The sequence below is a fragment of the Triturus cristatus genome, chromosome 1_1 (assembly GCF_964204655.1).
Source record: "Triturus cristatus chromosome 1_1, aTriCri1.1, whole genome shotgun sequence".
In the NCBI taxonomy this organism is placed as follows: domain Eukaryota; kingdom Metazoa; phylum Chordata; class Amphibia; order Caudata; family Salamandridae; genus Triturus; species Triturus cristatus.
Genome location: NC_140579.1, coordinates 349,440,148 through 349,462,146, shown reverse-complemented (window position 1 = coordinate 349,462,146; position 21,999 = coordinate 349,440,148).

The window sequence follows — 21,999 nt, the reverse complement described above, 5'->3', positions numbered from 1 at the left end:
GAACTTACAAATATTCCTCTAAAATCAGCCGAATTCTGAATTCCGATTTACTCTCCTGTTCTCAATAGAGAACCCAGTGCTGCATCTTTTAGCCCCGCACTGACCCTGAAAAGTAATTCTAAGCGTACTTACCAGTAGCTTGTATTTCCTTCCATAGAAATCCATTGTGTGGTTTTCAGCAGAAAAGTTTCTAAGTGTGGAGTTTTGGAACTTACAAATATTCCTCTAAAATCAGCCGAATTACGATTTACTCTCCTGTTATCAGTAGAAAACCCAGTGCTGCATTTTTTAGCCCCGCACTGGCCCTGAAAATTAATTCTAAGCATACTTACCAGTAGCTTGTATTTCCTTCCATAGGAATCCGTTGTGTGGTTTTCAGCAGAAAAGTTTCTAAGTGTGGAGTTTTGGAACTTACAAATATTCCTCTAAAATCAGCCGAACTACGAATTTCAATTTACTCACCTGTTATCAGGAGAGATCCCAGTGCTGCATCTTTTAGCCCAGCACTGACCCTGAAAACTAATTCTAAGCGTACTTACCAGTAACTTGTATTTCCTTCCATAGGAATCCATTGTGTGGTTTTCAGCAGAGAAGTTTCTAAGTGTGGAGTTTTGGAACTTACAAATATTCCTCTAAAATCAGCCAAACTACGAATTCTGATTTAGTAACCTGTTATCAAGAGAGAACACAGTGCTGCATATTTTAGCCCAGCACTGACCCTGAAAATTAATTCTAAGCGTACTTACCAGTAACTTGTATGTCCTTCCATAGGAATCCATTGTGTGGTTTTCAGCAGAAAAGTATGAAAATATGGAGTTTTGGTACTTACAAATATTCCTCTAAAATAAGCCAAACTACGAATTCCGATTTACTCATCTGTCATCAGGAGAGAACTCAGTGCTGCATCTTTTAGCCCAGCACTGACCCTGAAAAGTAATTCTAAGTGTACTTACCAATAACTTGTATTTCCTTCCATAGGAATCCATTGTGTGGTTTTCAGCAGAAACGTTTCTAAGTGTGGAGTTTTGGAACTTACAAATATTCCTCTAAAATCAGCGGAATTCTGAATTCCGATTTACTCTCCTGTTCTCAGTAGAGAACCCAGTGCTGCATCTTTTAGCCCCGCACTGACCCTGAAAAGTAATTCTAAGCGTACTTACCAGTAGCTTGTATTTCCTTCCATAGAAATCCATTGTGTGGTTTTCAGCAGAAAAGTTTCTAAGTGTGGAGTTTTGGAACTTACAAATATTCCTCTAAAATCAGCCGAACTACGAATTTCGATTTACTCACCTGTTATCAGGAGACACCTCAGTGCTGAATCTTTAAGGCCAGTACTGATCCTGAAAAGTAATTCTAACCGTACTTACCAGTAACTTGAATTTCCTTCCATAGGCTAAAATTTACTGGTTTCACTCGGAAATTCTTCTCAGTGTGGAGGTTTGGAACTCTAAAATATTCCTCTAAAATCAGCCGAACTACGAATTCCGATTAACTCAAAACTTATCAGGAGAGACCTCAGTGCTGAAGCTTTAAGACCAGTACTGATCCTGAAAAGTAATTCTAACCCTACTTACCAGTAACTTGTATTTCCTTCCATAGGCTTACATTGACTGGTTTCACTTGGAAATTCTTCTAAGTGTGGAGTTTTGGAACTTTAAAATATTCCTCTAAAATCAGCCAGACTACGAATTCCGATTTACCTACATGTCATCAGGAGAGAACTCAGTGCTGCATCTTTTAGCCCAGCACTGACCCTGAAAAGTAATTCTAAGCGTACTTACCAGTAACTTGTATTTCCTTTAATAGGAATCCATTGTGTGGTTTTCAGCAGAAAAGTTTCTAAGTGTGGAGTTTTGGAACTTACAAATATTCCTCTAAAATCAGCCGTACTACGAATTTAGATTTACTCACCTGTTATCAGGAGAGACCTCAGTGCTGAATCTTTAAGGCCAGTACTGATCCTGAAAAGTAATTCTAACCGTACTTACAAGTAACTTGAATTTCCTTCCATAGGCTAACATTGACTGGTTTCACTTGGAAATTCTTCTCAGTGTGGAGGTTTGGAACTCTAAAATATTCCTCTAAAATCAGCCAAACTACGAATTCCGATTTACTCAAAACTTATCAGGAGAGACCTTAGTGCTGAAGCTTTAAGACCAGTACTGATCCTGAAAAGTAATTCTAACCCTACTTACCAGTAGCTTGTATTTCCTTCCATAGGCTTACATTGACTGGTTTCACTTGGAAATTCTTCTAAGTGTGGAGTTTTGGAACTTTAAAATATTCCTCTAAAATCAGCCGAACTACGAATTCAGATTTACTCACCTGTTATCAGGAGAGACCTCAGTGCTGCATCTTTTAGCCCAGCACTGACCCTGAAAAGTAATTCTAAGCGTACTTACCAGTAACTTGTATTTCCTTCCATAGGAATCCATTGAGTGGATTTTCAGCAGAAAAGTATCTAAGTGTGGACTTTTGGAACTTACAAATATTCCTCTAAAATCAGCTGAACTACGAATTCTGATTTACTCACCTGTTATCAGGAGAGAACCTAGTGCTGCATCTTTTAGCCCAGCACTGACCCTGAAAAGTAATTCTAAGTGTACTTACCAGTAACTTGTATTTCCTTCCATAGGAATCCATTGTGTGGTTTTCAGCAGAAAAGTATCTAAGTGTGGAGTTTTGGAACTTACAAATATTCCTCTAAAATCAGCCGAACTACGAATTCCGATTTACTCACCTGTTATCAGGAGAGAACCCAGTGCTGCATCTTTTAACCCAGCACTGACCCTGAAAAGTAATTCTAAGTGTACTTACCAGTAACTTGTTTTTCCTTCCATAGGAATCCATTGTGTGGTTTTCAGCCGAAAAGTTTCTAAGAGTGGAGTTTTGGAACTTACAAATATTCCTCTAAAATCAGCCAAACTACGAATTCTGATTTACTCACCTGTTATCAGGAGAGATCCCAGTGCTACATCTTTTAGCCCAGCACTGACCCTGAAAAGTAATTCTAAGCGTACTTACCAGTAACTTGTATTTCCTTCCATACGAATCCATTGTGTGGTTTTCAGTAGAAAAGTATCTAAGTGAGGAGTTTTGGAACTTACAAATATTCCTCTAAAATCAGCCGAACTACGAAATCCGATTTACTCACCTTTTATCAGGAGAGACCCCAGTGCTGCATCTTTTAGCCCAGCACTGACCCTGAAAAGTAATTCTAAGCGTACTTACCAGTAACTTGTATTTCCTTCCAAAGGTATTCATTGTCTGGTTTTCAGCAGAAAAGTTTCTAAGTGTGGAGTTTTGTAACTTACAAATATTCCTCTAAAATCAGACGAACCACGAATTCCAATTTACTCACCTGTTATTAGGAGAGAACCCAGTGCTGCCTCTTTTAGCCCAGCACTCACCCTGAAAAGTAATTCTAAGTGTACTTACCAGTACCCTGTATTTCCTTCCATAGGAATCCATTGTGTGGTTTTCAGCAGAAAAGTTTCTATGTGTGGAGTTTTGGAACTTGCAAATATTTCTCTAAAATCAGCCAAACTACGAATTCCGATTTACTCACCTGTTATCAAGAGAGACCTCAGTGCTGAATCTTTAAGGCCAGTACTTATCCTGAAAAGTAATTCTAACCGTACTTACCAGTAACTTCTATTTCCTTCCACAGGCTAACATCAACTGGTTTCACTTGGAAATTCTTCTAAGTGTGGAGTTTTGGAACTTACAAATATTCCTCTAAAATCAGCCGAACTACGAATTCCGATTTACTCACCTGTTATCAGGAGAGAACCCAGTGCTGCATCTTTTAGCCCAGCACTGACCCTGAAAAGTAATTCTAAGCGTAATTACCAGTAACTTGTATTTCCTTCCATAGGAATCCATAGTGTGGTTTTCAGCAGAAAAGTTTCTAAGTGTGGAGTTTTGGAACTACAAATATTCCTCTAAAATCAGCCGAACTACGAATTCCGATTTACTCACCTGTTATCAGGAGAGACCTCAGTGCTGAATCTTTAAGGCCAATACTGATCCTGAAAAGTAATTCTAACCGTACTTACCAGTAACTTGTATTTCCTTCCATAGGCTAACATTGACTGGTTTCACTTGGAAATTCTTCTAATTGTGGAGTTTTGGAACTTACAAATATTCCTCTAAAATCAGCCGAACTACTAATTCCGATTTACTCACCTGTTTTCAGGAGAGACCTCAGTGCTGAATCTTTAAGCCCAGCACTGACCCTGAAAAGTAATTCTAAGCGCACTTACCAGTAATATGTATTTCCTTCCATAGGCTAACATTGACTGGTTTCACTTGGAAATTCTTCTAAGTGTGGAGTTTTGGAACTTTAAAATATTCCTCTAAAATCAGCCGAACTACGAATTCCGATTTACTCTCCTGTTAGCAGGAGAGAACCCAGTGCTGCATCTTTTAGCCCATAACTGACCCTGAAAAGTAATTCTAAGCGTACTTACCAGTAACTTGTATTTCCTTCTAAAGGAATCCATTGTGTGGGTTTCAGCAGAAAAGTTTCTAAGTGTGGAGTTTTGGAACTTACAAATATTCCTCTAAGGTCAGCCGAACTACGAAATCCGATTTACTCACCTGTTATCAGGAGAGAACCCAGTGCTGCATCTTTTAGCCCAGCACTGACCCTGAAAAGTAATTCTAAGCGTACTTACCAGTAACTTGTATTTCCTTCCATAGGAATCCATTGTGAGGTTTTCAGCAGAAAAGTATCTACGTGTGGAGTTTTGGAACTTACAAATATTCCTCTAAAATCAGCCGAACTACGAATTCCGATTTACTCACCTGTTATCAGGAGAGATCCCAGTGCTGCATCTTTTAGCCCAGCACTGACCCTGAAAAGTAATTCTAAGCGTTCTTACCAGTAACTTATATTTCCGTCCATAGGAATCCATTGTGTGGTTGTCAGCAGGAAAGTATCTAAGTGTGGAGTTTTGGAACTTACAAATATTCCTCTAAAATCAGCCGAACTACGAATTCCGATTTACTCACCTGTTATCAGGAGAGAACCCAGTGCTGCATCTTTTAGCCCAGCACTGACCCTGAAAAGTAATTCGAAGCGTACTTACCAGTAACTTGTATTTCCTTCCATAGTAATACATTGTGTGGTTTTCAGCTGAAAAGTTTCTAAATGTGGAGGTTTGGAACTTACAAATATTCCTCTAAAATCAGCCAAACTACGAATTCCTATTTACTCACCTGTTATCAGGAGAGATCCCAGTGCTACATCTTTTAGCCCAGCACTGACCCTGAAAAGTAATTCTAAGCGTACTTACCAGTAACTTGTATTTCCTTCCATAGGAATCCATTGTGTGGTTTTCAGCAGAAAAGTTTCTAAGTGTGGAGTTTTGTAACTTACAAATATTCCTCTAAAATCAGCCGAACTACGAATTCCGATTTACTCACCTGTTATCAAGAGATACCTCAGTGCTGAATCTTTAAGGCCAGTACTTATTCTGAAAAGTAATTCTAACCGTACTTACCAGTAACTTCTACTTCCTTCCATAGGCTAACATCGACTGGTTTCACTTGGAAATTCTTCTAAGTGTGGAGTTTTGGAGCTTTAAAATATTCCTCTCAAATTAGCCGAACTACGAATTCCGATTTACTCTCCTGTTATCAGGAGAGAACCCAGTGCTGCATCTTTTAGCCCAGCACTGACCCTGAAAAGTAATTCTAAGCGTACTTACCAGTAACTTGTATTTCCTTCCATAGGATTCCATTGTGTGGATTTTCAGCAGAAAAGTATCTAAGTGTGGAGTTTTGGAACTTACAAATATTCCTCTAAAATCAGCCGAACTACGAATTCCAATTTACTCACCTTTTATCAGGAGAGAACCCAGTGCTGCATCTTTTAGCCCAGCACTGACCCTGAAAAGTAATTCTAAGCGTACTTACCAGTAACTTGTATTTCCTTCCATAGGCTAACATTGACTGGTTTCACTTGGAAATTCATCTAAGTTTGGAGTTTTGGAACTTTAAAATATTCCTCTAAAATCAGCCGAACTAAGAATTCCGATTTACTCTCCTGCTATCAGGAGAGAACCCAGTGCTGCATCTTTTAGCCCAGCACTGACCCTGAAAAGTAATTCTAAGTGTACTTACCAGTAACTTGTATTTCCTTCAATAGGAATCCATTGTGTGGTTTTCAGCAGAAAAGAATCTAAGTGTGGAGTTTAGGAATTTACAAATATTTCTCTAAAATCAGCCGAACTACGAATTCCGATTTACTCACCTGTTATCAGGAGAGACCCCAGTGCTGCATCTTTTAGCCCAGCTCTGACCCTGAAAAGTAATTCTAAGCATACTTACCAGTAACTTGTATTTCCTTCCATAGTAATCCATTTTGTGGTTTTCAGCAGAAAAGTTTCTAAGTGTGGAGTTTTGGAACTTACAAATATTCCTGTAAAATCAGCCTAACTACGAAATCCGATTTACTCACCTGTTATCAGGAGAGACCTCAGTGCTGAAACTTTAAGGCCAATACTGATCCTGAAAAGTAATTCTAAGCGTACTTACCAGTAACTTGTATTTCCTTCCTTAGGAATCCATTGTGCGGTTTTCAGCAGAAAAGTTTCTAAGTGTGGAGTTTTGGAACTTACAAATATTCCTCTAAAATCAGCCGAACTACGAATTCCGATTTACTCACCTGTTATCAGGAGAGACCCCAGTGCTGCATCTTTTAGCCCAGCACTGACCCTGAAAAGTAATTCTAAGCGTACTTACCAGTAACTTGAGGAATCCATTGTATGGTTATCGGCAGAAAAGTTTCTAAGTGTGGAGTTTTGTAACTTACAAATATTCCTCTAAAATCAGCCGAACTACGAATTCCGATTTACTCACCTGTTATCAAGAGAGACCTCAGTGCTGAATCTTTAAGGCCAGTACATATCCTGAAAAGTAATTCTAACCGTACTTACCAGTAACTTCTATTTCCTTCCATAGGCTAACATCGACTCGTTTCACTTGGAAATTCTTCTAAGTGTGGAGTTTTGGAGCTTTAAAATATTCCTCTCAAATCAGCCGAACTACGAATTCCGATTTACTCTCCTGTTATCAGGAGAGAACCCAGTGCTGCATCTTTTAGCCCAGCACTGACCCTGAAAAGTAATTCTAAGCATACTTACCAGTATCTTGTATTTCCTTCCATAGGCTAACATTGACTGGTTTCACTTGGAAATGCATCTGAGTTTGGAGTTTTGGAACTTTAAAATATTCCTCTAAAATCAGCCGAACTAAGAATTCCAATGTACTCTCCTGTTATCATGAGAGAACCCAGTGCTGCATCTTTTAACCCAGCACTGACCCTGAAAAGTAATTCTAAGCATACTTACCAGTAACTTGTATTTCCTTCCATAGGAATCCATTGTGTGGTTTTCAGCAGACAAGTATCTAAGTGTGGAGTTTTGGAACTTACAAATATTCCTCTAAAATCAGCCGAACTACGAATTCCGATTTACTCTCCTGTTATCAGGAGAGAACCCAGTGCTGCATCTTTTAGCCCAGCACTGACCCTGAAAAGTAATTCTAAGCGTACTTACCAGTAACTTGTATTTCCTTCCATAGGAATCCATTTTGTGGTTTTCAGCAGAAAAGTTTCTAAGTGTGGAGTTTTGGAACTTACAAATATTCCTGTAAAATCAGCCTAACTACGAAATCCGATTTACTCACCTGTTATCAAGAGAGACCTCAGTGCTGAAACTTTAAGGCCAATACTGATCCTGAAAAGTAATTCTAAGCGTACTTACCAGTAACTTGTATTTCCTTCCTTAGGAATCCATTGTGTGGTTTTCAGCAGAAAAGTTTCTAAGTGTGGAGTTTTGTAACTTACAAATATTCCTCTAAAATCAGCCGAACTACGAATTCCGATTTACTCACCTGTTATCAAGAGAGACCTCAGTGCTGAATCTTTAAGGCCAGTACTTATCCTGAAAAGTAATTCTAACCGTACTTACCAGTAACTTCTATTTCCTTCCATAGGCTAACATCGACTCGTTTCACTTGGAAATTCTTCTAAGTGTGGAGTTTTGGAGCTTTAAAATATTCCTCTCAAATCAGCCGAACTACGAATTCCGATTTACTCTCCTGTTATCAGGAGAGAACCCAGTGCTGCATCTTTTAGCCCAGCACTGACCCTGAAAAGTAATTCTAAGCATACTTACCAGTATCTTGTATTTCCTTCCATAGGCTAACATTGACTGGTTTCACTTGGAAATGCATCTGAGTTTGGAGTTTTGGAACTTTAAAATATTCCTCTAAAATCAGCCGAACTAAGAATTCCAATGTACTCTCCTGTTATCAGGAGAGAACCCAGTGCTGCATCTTTTAACCCAGCACTGACCCTGAAAAGTAATTCTAAGCATACTTACCAGTAACTTGTATTTCCTTCCATAGGAATCCATTGTGTGGTTTTCAGCAGACAAGTATCTAAGTGTGGAGTTTTGGAACTTACAAATATTCCTCTAAAATCAGCCGAACTACGAATTCTGATTTACTCACCTGTTATCAGGAGAGAACCCAGTGCTGCATCTTTTAGCCCAGCACTGACCCTGAAAAGTAATTCAAAGCGTACTTACCAGTAACTTTTATTTCCTTCCATAGAAATCCATTGTGTGGTTTTCAGCAGAAAAGAATCTAAGTGTGGAGTTTAGGAATTTACAAATATTTCTCTAAAATCAGCCGAACTACGAATTCCGATTTACTCACCTGTTATCAGGAGAGACCCCAGTGCTGCATCTTTTAGCCCAGCTCTGACCCTGAAAAGTAATTCTAAGCATACTTACCAGTAACTTGTATTTCCTTCCATAGGCTAACATTGACTGGTTTCACTTGGAAATTCATCTAAGTTTGGAGTTTTGGAACTTTAAAATATTCCTCTAAAATCAGCCGAACTAAGAATTCCGATTTACTCTCCTGCTATCAGGAGAGAACCCAGTGCTGCATCTTTTAGCCCAGCACTGACCCTGAAAAGTAATTCTAAGTGTACTTACCAGTAACTTGTATTTCCTTCAATAGGAATCCATTGTGTGGTTTTCAGCAGAAAAGAATCTAAGTGTGGAGTTTAGGAATTTACAAATATTTCTCTAAAATCAGCCGAACTACGAATTCCGATTTACTCACCTGTTATCAGGAGAGACCCCAGTGCTGCATCTTTTAGCCCAGCTCTGACCCTGAAAAGTAATTCTAAGCATACTTACCAGTAACTTGTATTTCCTTCCATAGTAATCCATTTTGTGGTTTTCAGCAGAAAAGTTTCTAAGTGTGGAGTTTTGGAACTTACAAATATTCCTGGAAAATCATCCTAACTACGAAATCCGATTTACTCACCTGTTATCAGGAGAGACCTCAGTGCTGAAACTTTAAGGCCAATACTGATCCTGAAAAGTAATTCTAAGCGTACTTACCAGTAACTTGTATTTCCTTCCTTAGGAATCCATTGTGCGGTTTTCAGCAGAAAAGTTTCTAAGTGTGGAGTTTTGGAACTTACAAATATTCCTCTAAAATCAGCCGAACTACGAATTCCGATTTACTCACCTGTTATCAGGAGAGACCCCAGTGCTGCATCTTTTAGCCCAGCACTGACCCTGAAAAGTAATTCTAAGCGTACTTACCAGTAACTTGAGGAATCCATTGTATGGTTATCGGCAGAAAAGTTTCTAAGTGTGGAGTTTTGTAACTTACAAATATTCCTCTAAAATCAGCCGAACTACGAATTCCGATTTACTCACCTGTTATCAAGAGAGACCTCAGTGCTGAATCTTTAAGGCCAGTACATATCCTGAAAAGTAATTCTAACCGTACTTACCAGTAACTTCTATTTCCTTCCATAGGCTAACATCGACTCGTTTCACTTGGAAATTCTTCTAAGTGTGGAGTTTTGGAGCTTTAAAATATTCCTCTCAAATCAGCCGAACTACGAATTCCGATTTACTCTCCTGTTATCAGGAGAGAACCCAGTGCTGCATCTTTTAGCCCAGCACTGACCCTGAAAAGTAATTCTAAGCATACTTACCAGTATCTTGTATTTCCTTCCATAGGCTAACATTGACTGGTTTCACTTGGAAATGCATCTGAGTTTGGAGTTTTGGAACTTTAAAATATTCCTCTAAAATCAGCCGAACTAAGAATTCCAATGTACTCTCCTGTTATCATGAGAGAACCCAGTGCTGCATCTTTTAACCCAGCACTGACCCTGAAAAGTAATTCTAAGCATACTTACCAGTAACTTGTATTTCCTTCCATAGGAATCCATTGTGTGGTTTTCAGCAGACAAGTATCTAAGTGTGGAGTTTTGGAACTTACAAATATTCCTCTAAAATCAGCCGAACTACGAATTCCGATTTACTCACCTGTTATCAGGAGAGAACCCAGTGCTGCATCTTTTAGCCCAGCACTGACCCTGAAAAGTAATTCAAAGCGTACTTACCAGTAACTTTTATTTCCTTCCATAGAAATCCATTGTGTGGTTTTCAGCCGAAAAGTATCAAAGTGTGGAGTTTTGGAACTTACAAATATTCCTCTAAAATCAGCTGAACTACGAATTCCGATTTACTCACCTGTTATCAAGAGAGACCTCAGTGCTGAATCTTTAAGGCCAGTACTTATCCTGAAAAGTAATTCTAACCGTACTTACCAGTAACTTGTATTTCCTTCCATAGGCTAACATCGACTGGTTTCACTTGGAAATTTTTCTAAGTGTGGAGTTTTGGAACTTACAAATATTCCTCTAAAATCAGCCGAACTACGAATTCCGATTTACTCTCCTGTTATCAGGAGAGAACCCAGTGCTGCATCTTTTAGCCCAGCACTGACCCTGAAAAGTAATTCTAAGCGTACTTACCAGTAACTTGTATTTCCTTCCATAGGAATCCATTTTGTGGTTTTCAGCAGAAAAGTTTCTAAGTGTGGAGTTTTGGAACTTACAAATATTCCTGTAAAATCAGCCTAACTACGAAATCCGATTTACTCACCTGTTATCAGGAGAGACCTCAGTGCTGAAACTTTAAGGCCAATACTGATCCTGAAAAGTAATTCTAAGCGTACTTACCAGTAACTTGTATTTCCTTCCTTAGGAATCCATTGTGTGGTTTTCAGCAGAAAAGTTTCTAAGTGTGGAGTTTTGTAACTTACAAATATTCCTCTAAAATCAGCCGAACTACGAATTCCGATTTACTCACCTGTTATCAAGAGAGACCTCAGTGCTGAATCTTTAAGGCCAGTACTTATCCTGAAAAGTAATTCTAACCGTACTTACCAGTAACTTCTATTTCCTTCCATAGGCTAACATCGACTCGTTTCACTTGGAAATTCTTCTAAGTGTGGAGTTTTGGAGCTTTAAAATATTCCTCTCAAATCAGCCGAACTACGAATTCCGATTTACTCTCCTGTTATCAGGAGAGAACCCAGTGCTGCATCTTTTAGCCCAGCACTGACCCTGAAAAGTAATTCTAAGCATACTTACCAGTATCTTGTATTTCCTTCCATAGGCTAACATTGACTGGTTTCACTTGGAAATGCATCTGAGTTTGGAGTTTTGGAACTTTAAAATATTCCTCTAAAATCAGCCGAACTAAGAATTCCAATGTACTCTCCTGTTATCAGGAGAGAACCCAGTGCTGCATCTTTTAACCCAGCACTGACCCTGAAAAGTAATTCTAAGCATACTTACCAGTAACTTGTATTTCCTTCCATAGGAATCCATTGTGTGGTTTTCAGCAGACAAGTATCTAAGTGTGGAGTTTTGGAACTTACAAATATTCCTCTAAAATCAGCCGAACTACGAATTCTGATTTACTCACCTGTTATCAGGAGAGAACCCAGTGCTGCATCTTTTAGCCCAGCACTGACCCTGAAAAGTAATTCAAAGCGTACTTACCAGTAACTTTTATTTCCTTCCATAGAAATCCATTGTGTGGTTTTCAGCCGAAAAGTATAAAAGTGTGGAGTTTTGAAACTTACAAATATTCCTCTAAAATCAGCTGAACTACGAATTCCGTTTTACTCACCTGTTATCAGGAGAGAACCCAGTGCAGCATCTTTTAGCCCAGCACTGACCCTAAAAAGTAATTCGAAGCGTACTTACCAGTAACTTGTATTTCCTTCCATAGGAATCCAGTAACTTGTATTTCCTTCCATAGGAATCCATTGTGTGGTTATCAGCAGAAAAGTTTCTAAGTGTGGAGTTTTGGAACTTACAAATATTCCTCTAAAGTCAGCCGAACTATGAATTCCGATTTACTCACCTGTTATCAGGAGAGAACCCAGTGCTGCATCTTTTAGCCCAGCACTGACCCTGAAAAGTAATTCAAAGCGTACTTACCAGTAACTTGTATTTCCTTCGATAATAATCCATTGTGTGGTTTTCAGCAGAAAAGTATCTAAGTGTGGAGTTTTGGAACTTACAAATATTCCTCTAAAATCAGCCAAACTACGAATTCCTATTTACTCACCTGTTATCAGGAGAGATGCCGGTGCTACATCTTTTAGCCCAGCACTGACCCTGAAAAGTAATTCTAAGCGTACTTACCAGTAACTTGTATTTCCTTCCATAGGAATCCATTGTGTGGTTTTCAGCAGAAAAGTTTCTAAGTGTGGAGTTTTGTAACTTACAAATATTCCTCTAAAATCAGCCGAACTACGAATTCCGATTTACTCATCTGTTATCAAGAGAGACCTCAGTGCTGAATCTTTAAGGCCAGTACTTATTCTGAAAAGTAATTCTAACCGTACTTACCAGTAACTTCTACTTCCTTCCATAGGCTAACATCGACTGGTTTTACTTGGAAATTCTTCCAAGTGTGGAGTTTTGGAGCTTTAAAATATTCCTCACAAATTAGCCGAACTACGAATTCCGATTTACTCTCCTGTTATCAGGAGAGAACCCAGTGCTGCATCTTTTAGCCCAGCACTGACCCTGAAAAGTAATTCTAAGCGTACTTACCAGTAACGTGTATTTCCTTCCATAGGAATCCATTGTGTGGATTTTCAGCAGAAAAGAATCTAAGTGTGGAGTTTTGTAACTTACAAATATTCCTCTAAAATCAGCCGAACTACGAATTCCAATTTACTCACCTTTTATCAGGAGAGAACCCAGTGCTGCATCTTTTAGCCCAGCACTGACCCTGAAAAGTAATTCTAAGCGTACTTACCAGTAACTTGTATTTCCTTCCATAGGCTAACATTGACTGGTTTCACTTGGAAATTCATCTAAGTTTGGAGTTTTGGAACTTTAAAATATTACCTCTAAAATCAGCCGAACTAAGAATTCCGATTTACTCTCCTGTTATCAGGAGAGAAGCCAGTGCTGCATCTTTTAGCCCAGCACTGACCCTGAAAAGTAATTCTAAGCGTACATACCAATAACTTGTATTTCCTTCTATAGGAATCCATTGTATGGTTTTCAGCAGAAAAGTATACAAATGTGGAGTTTTGGAACTTACAAATATTCCTCTAAAATCAGCCGAACTACGAATTCCGATTTACTCACCTGTTATCAGGAGAGAACCCAGTGCTTCATCTTTTAGCCCAGCACTGACCCTGAAAAGTAATTCTAAGCGTACTTACCAGTAACTTGTATTTCCTTCCATAGGAATCTATTTTGTGGTTTTCAGCAGAAAAGTTTCTAAGTGTGGAGTTTTGGAATTTACAAATATTCCTCTAAAATCAGCCGAACTACGAATTCCGATTTACTCACCTGTTATCAGGAGAGAACTCAGTGCTGCATCTTTTAACCCAGCACTGACCCTAAAAATTAATTCTAAGCGTACTTACCAGTAACTTGTATTTCCTTCCATAGGAATCCATTGTGTGGTTTTCAGCAGAAAAGTTTCTAAGTGTGGAGTTTTGGAAATTTCAAATATTCCTCTTAAGTAAGACAAACTACGAATTCCGATTTACTCATATGTCATCAGGAGAGAACTCAGTACTGCATCTTTTAGCCCAGCACTGACCCTGAAAAGTAATTCTAAGTGTACTTACCAATAACTTGTATTTCCTTCCATAGGAATCCATTGTGTGGTTTTCAGCAGAAAAGTTTCTAAGTGTGGAGTTTTGGAACTTACAAATATTCCTCTAAAATCAGCCGAATTCCGAATTCCGATTTACTCTCCTGTTATCAGTAGAGATCCCAGTGCTACATCTTTTAGCCCAGCACTGACCCTGAAAAGTAATTCTAAGCGTACTTACCAATAACTTGTATTTCCTTCCATAGGAATCCATTGTATGGTTTTCGGAAGAAAAGTTTCTAAGTGTGGAGTTTTGGAACTTACAAATATTCCTCTAAAATCTGCCGAACTACGAATTCCGATTTACTCACCTGTTATCAGGAGAGAACCCAGTGCTGCATCTTTTAGCCCAGCACTGACCCTGAAAAGTAATTCTAAGCGTACTTACCAGTAACTTGTATTTCCTTCCATAGGAATCCATTGTGTGGTTTTCAGCAGAAAAGTTTCTAAGTGTGGAGTTTTGGAACTTACAAATATTCCTCTAAAATCAGCCGAATTACGAATTACGATTTACTCTCCTGTTATCAGTAGAAAACCCAGTGCTGCATTTTTTAGCCCCGCACTGGCCCTGAAAATTAATTCTAAGCATACTTACCAGTAGCTTGTATTTCCTTCCATAGGAATCCGTTGTGTGGTTTTCAGCAGAGAAGTTTCTAAGTGTGGAGTTTTGGAACTTACAAATATTCCTCTAAAATCAGCCAAACTACGAATTCTGATTTAGTAACCTGTTATCAAGAGAGAACACAGTGCTGCATATTTTAGCCCAGCACTGACCCTGAAAATTAATTCTAAGCGTACTTACCAGTAACTTGTATATCCTTCCATAGGAATCCATTGTGTGGTTTTCAGCAGAAAAGTATGAATATGGAGTTTTGGTACTTACAAATATTCCTCTAAAATAAGCCAAACTACGAATTCCGATTTACTCATATGTCATCAGGAGAGAACTCAGTGCTGCATCTTTTAGCCCAGCACTGACCCTGAAAAGTAATTCTAAGTGTACTTACCAATAACTTGTATTTCCTTCCATAGGAATCCATTGTGTGGTTTTCAGCAGAAAAGTTTCTAAGTGTGGAGTTTTGGAACTTACAAATATTCCTCTAAAATCAGCCGAATTCTGAATTCCGATTTACTCTCCTGTTCTCAGTAGAGAACCCAGTGCTGCATCTTTTAGCCCCGCACTGACCCTGAAAAGTAATTCTAAGCGTACTTACCAGTAGCTTGTATTTCCTTCCATAGAAATCCATTGTGTGGTTTTCAGCAGAAAAGTTTCTAAGTGTGGAGTTTTGGAACTTACAAATATTCCTCTAAAATCAGCCGAATTACGAATTACGATTTACTCTCCTGTTATCAGTAGAAAACCCAGTGCTGCATTTTTTAGCCCCGCCCTGGCCCTGAAAATTAATTCTAAGCATACTTACCAGTAGCTTGTATTTCCTTCCATAGGAATCCGTTGTGTGGTTTTCAGCAGAAAAGTTTCTAAGTGTGGAGTTTTGGAACTTACAAATATTCCTCTAAAATCAGCCGAACTACGAATTTCAATTTACTCACCTGTTATCAGGAGAGATCCCAGTGCTGCATCTTTTAGCCCAGCACTGACCCTGAAAACTAATTCTAAGCGTACTTACCAGTAACTTGTATTTCCTTCCATAGGAATTCATTGTGTGGTTTTCAGCAGAGAAGTTTCTAAGTGTGGAGTTTTGGAACTTACAAATATTCCTCTAAAATCAGCCAAACTACGAATTCTGATTTAGTAACCTGTTATCAAGAGAGAACACAGTGCTGCATATTTTAGCCCAGCACTGACCCTGAAAATTAATTCTAAGCGTACTTACCAGTAACTTGTATATCCTTCCATAGGAATCCATTGTGTGGTTTTCAGCAGAAAAGTATGAAAATATGGAGTTTTGGTACTTACAAATATTCCTCTAAAATAAGCCAAACTACGAATTCCGATTTACTCATATGTCATCAGGAGAGAACTCAGTGCTGCATCTTTTAGCCCAGCACTGACCCTGAAAAGTAATTCTAAGTGTACTTACCAATAACTTGTATTTCCTTCCATAGGAATCCATTGTGTGGTTTTCAGCAGAAAAGTTTCTAAGTGTGGAGTTTTGGAACTTACAAATATTCCTCTAAAATCAGCCGAATTCTGAATTCCGATTTACTCTCCTGTTCTCAGTAGAGAACCCAGTGCTGCATCTTTTAGCCCCGCACTGACCCTGAAAAGTAATTCTAAGCGTACTTACCAGTAGCTTGTATTTCCTTCCATAGGAATCCGTTTTGTGTTTTTCAGCAGAAAAGTTTCTAAGTGTGGAGTTTTGGAACTTACAACTATTCCTCTAAAATCAGCCGAACTACGAATTTCAATTTACTCACCTGTTATCAGGAGAGATCCCAGTGCTGCATCTTTTAGCCCAGCACTGACCCTGAAAACTAATTCTAAGCGTACTTACCAGTAACTTGTATTTCCTTCCATAGGAATCCATTGTGTGGTTTTCAGCAGAGAAGTTTCTAAGTGTGGAGTTTTGGAACTTACAAATATTCCTCTAAAATCAGCCAAACTACGAATTCTGATTTAGTAATCTGTTATCAAGAGAGAACACAGTGCTGCATATTTTAGCCCAGCACTGACCCTGAAAATTAATTCTAAGCGTACTTACCAGTAACTTGTATATCCTTCCATAGGAATCCATTGTGTGGTTTTCAGCAGAAAAGTATGAAAATATGGAGTTTTGGTACTTACAAATATTCCTCTAAAATAAGCCAAACTACGAATTCCGATTTACTCATATGTAATTAGGAGAGAACTCAGTGCTGCATCTTTTAGCCCAGCACTGACCCTGAAAAGTAATTCTAAGTGTACTTACCAATAACTTGTATTTCCTTCCATAGGAATCCATTGTGTGGTTTTCAGCAGAAAAGTTTCTAAGTGTGGAGTTTTGGAACTTACAAATATTCCTCTAAAATCAGCCGAACTACGAATTTCAATTTACTCACCTGTTATCAGGAGAGATCCCAGTGCTGCATCTTTTAGCCCAGCACTGACCCTGAAAACTAATTCTAAGCGTACTTACCAGTAACTTGTATTTCCTTCCATCGGAATCCATTGTGTGGTTTTCAGCAGAGAAGTTTCTAAGTGTGGAGTTTTGGAACTTACAAATATTCCTCTAAAATCAGCCAAACTACGAATTCTGATTTAGTAACCTGTTATCAAGAGAGAACACAGTGCTGCATATTTTAGCCCAGCACTGACCCTGAAAATTAATTCTAAGCGTACTTACCAGTAACTTGTATATCCTTCCATAGGAATCCATTGTGTGGTTTTCAGCAGAAAAGTATGAAAATATGGAGTTTTGGTACTTACAAATATTCCTCTAAAATAAGCCAAACTACGAATTCCGATTTACTCATATGTCATCAGGAGAGAACTCAGTGCTGCATCTTTTAGCCCAGCACTGACCCTGAAAAGTAATTCTAAGTGTACTTACCAATAACTTGTATTTCCTTCCATAGGAATCCATTGTGTGGTTTTCAGCAGAAAAGTTTCTAAGTGTGGAGTTTTGGAACTTACAAATATTCCTCTAAAATCAGCCGAATTCTGAATTCCGATTTACTCTCCTGTTCTCAGTAGAGAACCCAGTGCTGCATCTTTTAGCCCCGCACTGACCCTGAAAAGTAATTCTAAGCGTACTTACCAGTAGCTTGTATTTCCTTCCATAGAAATCCATTGTGTGGTTTTCAGCAGAAAAGTTTCTAAGTGTGGAGTTTTGGAACTTACAAATATTCCTCTAAAATCAGCCGAACTACGAATTTCGATTTACTCACCTGTTATCAGGAGAGACCTCAGTGCTGATTCTTTAAGGCCAGTACTGATCCTGAAAAGTAATTCTAACCGTACTTACTAGTAACTTGAATTTCCTTCCATAGGCTAAAATTTACTGGTTTCACTCGGAAATTCTTCTCAGTGTGGAGGTTTGGAACTCTAAAATATTCCTCTAAAATCAGCCGAACTACGAATTCCGATTAACTCAAAACTTATCAGGAGAGACCTCAGTGCTGAAGCTTTAAGACCAGTACTGATCCTGAAAAGTAATTCTAACCCTACTTACCAGTAACTTGTATTTCCTTCCATAGGCTTACATTGACTGGTTTCACTTGGAAATTCTTCTAAGTGTGGAGTTTTGGAACTTTAAAATATTCCTCTAAAATCAGCCAGACTACGAATTCCGATTTACCTACATGTCATCAGGAGAGAACTCAGTACTGCATCTTTTAGCCCAGCACTGACCCTGAAAAGTAATTCTAAGCGTACTTACCAGTAACTTGTATTTCCTTCAATAGGAATCCATTGTGTGGTTTTCAGCAGAAAAGTTTCTAAGTGTGGAGTTTTGGAACTTACAAATATTCCTCTAAAATCAGCCGTACTACGAATTTAGATTTACTCACCTGTTATCAGGAGAGACCTCAGTGCTGAATCTTTAAGGCCAGTACTGATCCTGAAAAGTAATTCTAACCGTACTTACAAGTAACTTGAATTTCCTTCCATAGGCTAACATTGACTGGTTTCACTTGGAAATTCTTCTCAGTGTGGAGGTTTGGAACTCTAAAATATTCCTCTAAAATCAGCCGAACTACGAATTCCGATTTACTCAAAACTTATCAGGAGAGACCTTAGTGCTGAAGCTTTAAGACCAGTACTGATCCTGAAAAGTAATTCTAACCCTACTTACCAGTAGCTTGTATTTCCTTCCATAGGCTTACATTGACTGGTTTCACTTGGAAATTCTTCTAAGTGTGGAGTTTTGGAACTTTAAAATATTCCTCTAAAATCAGCCAGACTACGAATTCCGATTTACTCACATGTTATCAGGAGAGAACTCAGTGCTGCATCTTTTAGCCCAGCACTGACCCTGAAAAGTAATTCTAAGCATACTTACCAGTAACTTGTATTTCCTTCCATAGGAATCCATTGTGTGGTTTTCAGCAGAGAAGTATCTAAGTGTGGACTTTTGGAACTTACAAATATTCCTCTAAAGTCATCCGAACTACGAATTCCGATTTACTCACCTGTTATCAGGAGAGACCTCAGTCCTGAATCTTTAAGGCCAGTACTGATCCTGAAAAGCAATTCTAACCGTACTTACCAGTAACTTGAATTTCCTTCCATAGGCTAACATTGACTGGTTTCACTGGGAAATTCTTCTAAGTGTGGAGTTTTGGAACTTACAAATATTCCTCTAAAATCAGCTGAACTACGAATTCCGATTTACTCACCTGTTATCAAGAGAGATCCCAGTGCTGCATCTTTTAGCCCAGCACTGACCCTGAAAAGTAATTCTAAGCGTACTTACCAGTAACTTGAGGAATCCATTGTATGGTTTTCAGCAGAAAAGTTTCTAAGTGAGGAGTTTTGTAACTTACAAATATTCCTCTAAAATCAGCCGAACTACGAATTCCGATTTACTCACCTGTTATCAAGAGAGACCTCAGTGCTGAATCTTTAAGGCCAGTACTTATCCTGAAAAGTAATTCTAACCGTACTTACCAGTAACTTCTATTTGCTTCCATAGGCTAAGATCGACTGGTTTCACTTGGAAATTCTTCTAAATGTGGAGTTTTGGAGCTTTAAAATATTCCTCTCAAATCAGCCGAACTTCGAATTCCGATTTACTCTCCTGTTATAAGGAGAGAACCCAGTGCTGCATCTTTTAGCCCAGCACTGACCCTGACAAGTAATTCTAAGCATACTTACCAGTAACTTGTATTTCCTTCCATAGGAATCCATTGTGTGGTTTTCAGCCGAAAAGTTTCTAAGAGTGGAGTTTTGGAACTCACAAATATTCCTCTAAAATCAGCCAAACTACGAATTCCTATTTACTCACCTGTTATCAGGAGAGATCCCAGTGCTACATCTTTTAGCCCAGCACTGACCCTGAAAAGTAATTCTAAGCGTACTTACCAGTAACTTGTATTTCCTTCCATAGGAATCCATTGTGTGGTTTTCAGTAGAAAAGTATCTAAGTGTGGAGTTTTGGAACTTACAAATATTCCTCTAAAATCAGCCGAACTACGAAATCCGATTTACTCACCTTTTATCAGGAGAGACCCCAGTGCTGCATCTTTTAGCCCAGCACTGACCCTGAAAAGTAATTCTAAGCGTACTTACCAGTAACTTGTATTTCCTTCCATAGGAATTCATTGTCTGGTTTTCAGCAGAAAAGTTTCTAAGTGTGGAGTTTTGTAACTTACAAATATTCCTCTAAAATCAGCCGAACTACGAATTCCAATTTACTCACCTGTTATCAGGAGAGAACCCAGTGCTGCCTCATTTAGCCCAGCAGTCACCCTGAAAAGTAATTCTAAGTGTACTTACCAGTACCTTGTATTTCCTTCCATAGGAATCCATTGTGTGGTTTTCAGCAGAAAAGTTTCTATGTGTGGAGTTTTGGAACTTACAAATATTTCTCTAAAATCAGGCAAACTCCGAATTCCGATTTACTCACCTGTTATCAAGAGAGACCTCAGTGCTGAATCTTTAAGGCCAGTACTTATCCTGAAAAGTAATTCTAACTGTACTTACCAGTAACTTCTATTTCCTTCCATAGGCTAACATCGACTGGTTTCACTTGGAAATTCTTCTAAGTGTGGAGTTTTGGAGCTTTAAAATATTCCTCTCAAAACAGCCGAACTACGAATTCCGATTTACTCTCCTGTTATCAGGAGAGAACCCAGTGCTGCATCTTTTAGCCCAGCACTGACCCTGAAAAGTAATTCTAAGCGTACTTACCAGTAACTTGTATTTCCTTCCATAGGAATCCATTGAGTGGATTTTCAGCAGAAAAGTATCTAAGTGTGGACTTTTGGAACTTACAAATATTCCTCTAAAATCAGCCGAACTACGAATTCCGATTTACTCACCTGTTATCAGGAGAGAACCTAGTGCTGCATCTTTTAGCCCAGCACTGACCCTGAAAAGTAATTCTAAGCGTACTTACCAGTAACTTGTATTTCCTTCCATAGGAATCCATTGTGTGGTTTTCAGCAGAAAAGTATCTAAGTGTGGAGTTTTGGAACTTACAAATATTCCTCTAAAATCAGCCGAACTACGAATTCCGATTTACTCTCCTGTTATCAGGAGAGAACCCAGTGCTGCATCTTTTAGCCCAGCACTGACCCTGAAAAGTAATTCTAAGCGTACTTACCAGTAAATTGTATTTCCTTCCATAGGCTAACATGAACTGGTTTCACTTGGAAATTCTTCTAAATGTGGAGTTTTGGAGCTTAAAAATATTCCTCTCAAATCAGCCGAACTACGAATTCCGATTTACTCTCCTGTTATCAGGAGAGAACCCAGTGCTGCATCTTTTAGCCCAGCACTGACCCTGAAAAGTAATTCTAAGCGTACTTACCAGTAACTTGTATTTCCTTCCATAGGAATCCATTGTGTGGTTTTCAGCAGAAAAGTATCTAAGTGTGGAGTTTTGGAACTTACAAATATTCCTCTAAAATCAGCTGAACTACGAATTCCGATTTACTCACCTGTTATCAGGAGAGAACCCAGCGCTGCATGTTTTAGCCCAGCACTGACCCTGAAAAGTAATTCTAAGCGTACTTACCAGTAACTTGTATTTCCTTCCATAGGAATCCATTGTGTGGTTTTCAGCAGAAAAGTATCTAAGTGTGGAGTTTTGGAACTTACAAATATTCCTCTAAAATCAGCCGAACTACTAATTCCGATTTACTCACCTGTTATCAGGAGAGAACCCAGTGCTGCATCTTTTAGCCCAGCACTGACCCTGAAAAGTAATTCAAAGCGTACTTACCAGTAACTTGTATTTCCTTCCATAGAAATCCATTGTGTGGTTTTCAGCCGAAAAGTATCAAAGTGTGGAGTTTTGGAACTTACAAATATTCCTCTAAAATCAGCCGAACTACAAATTCCGATTCATTCACCTATCAGGAAAGATCC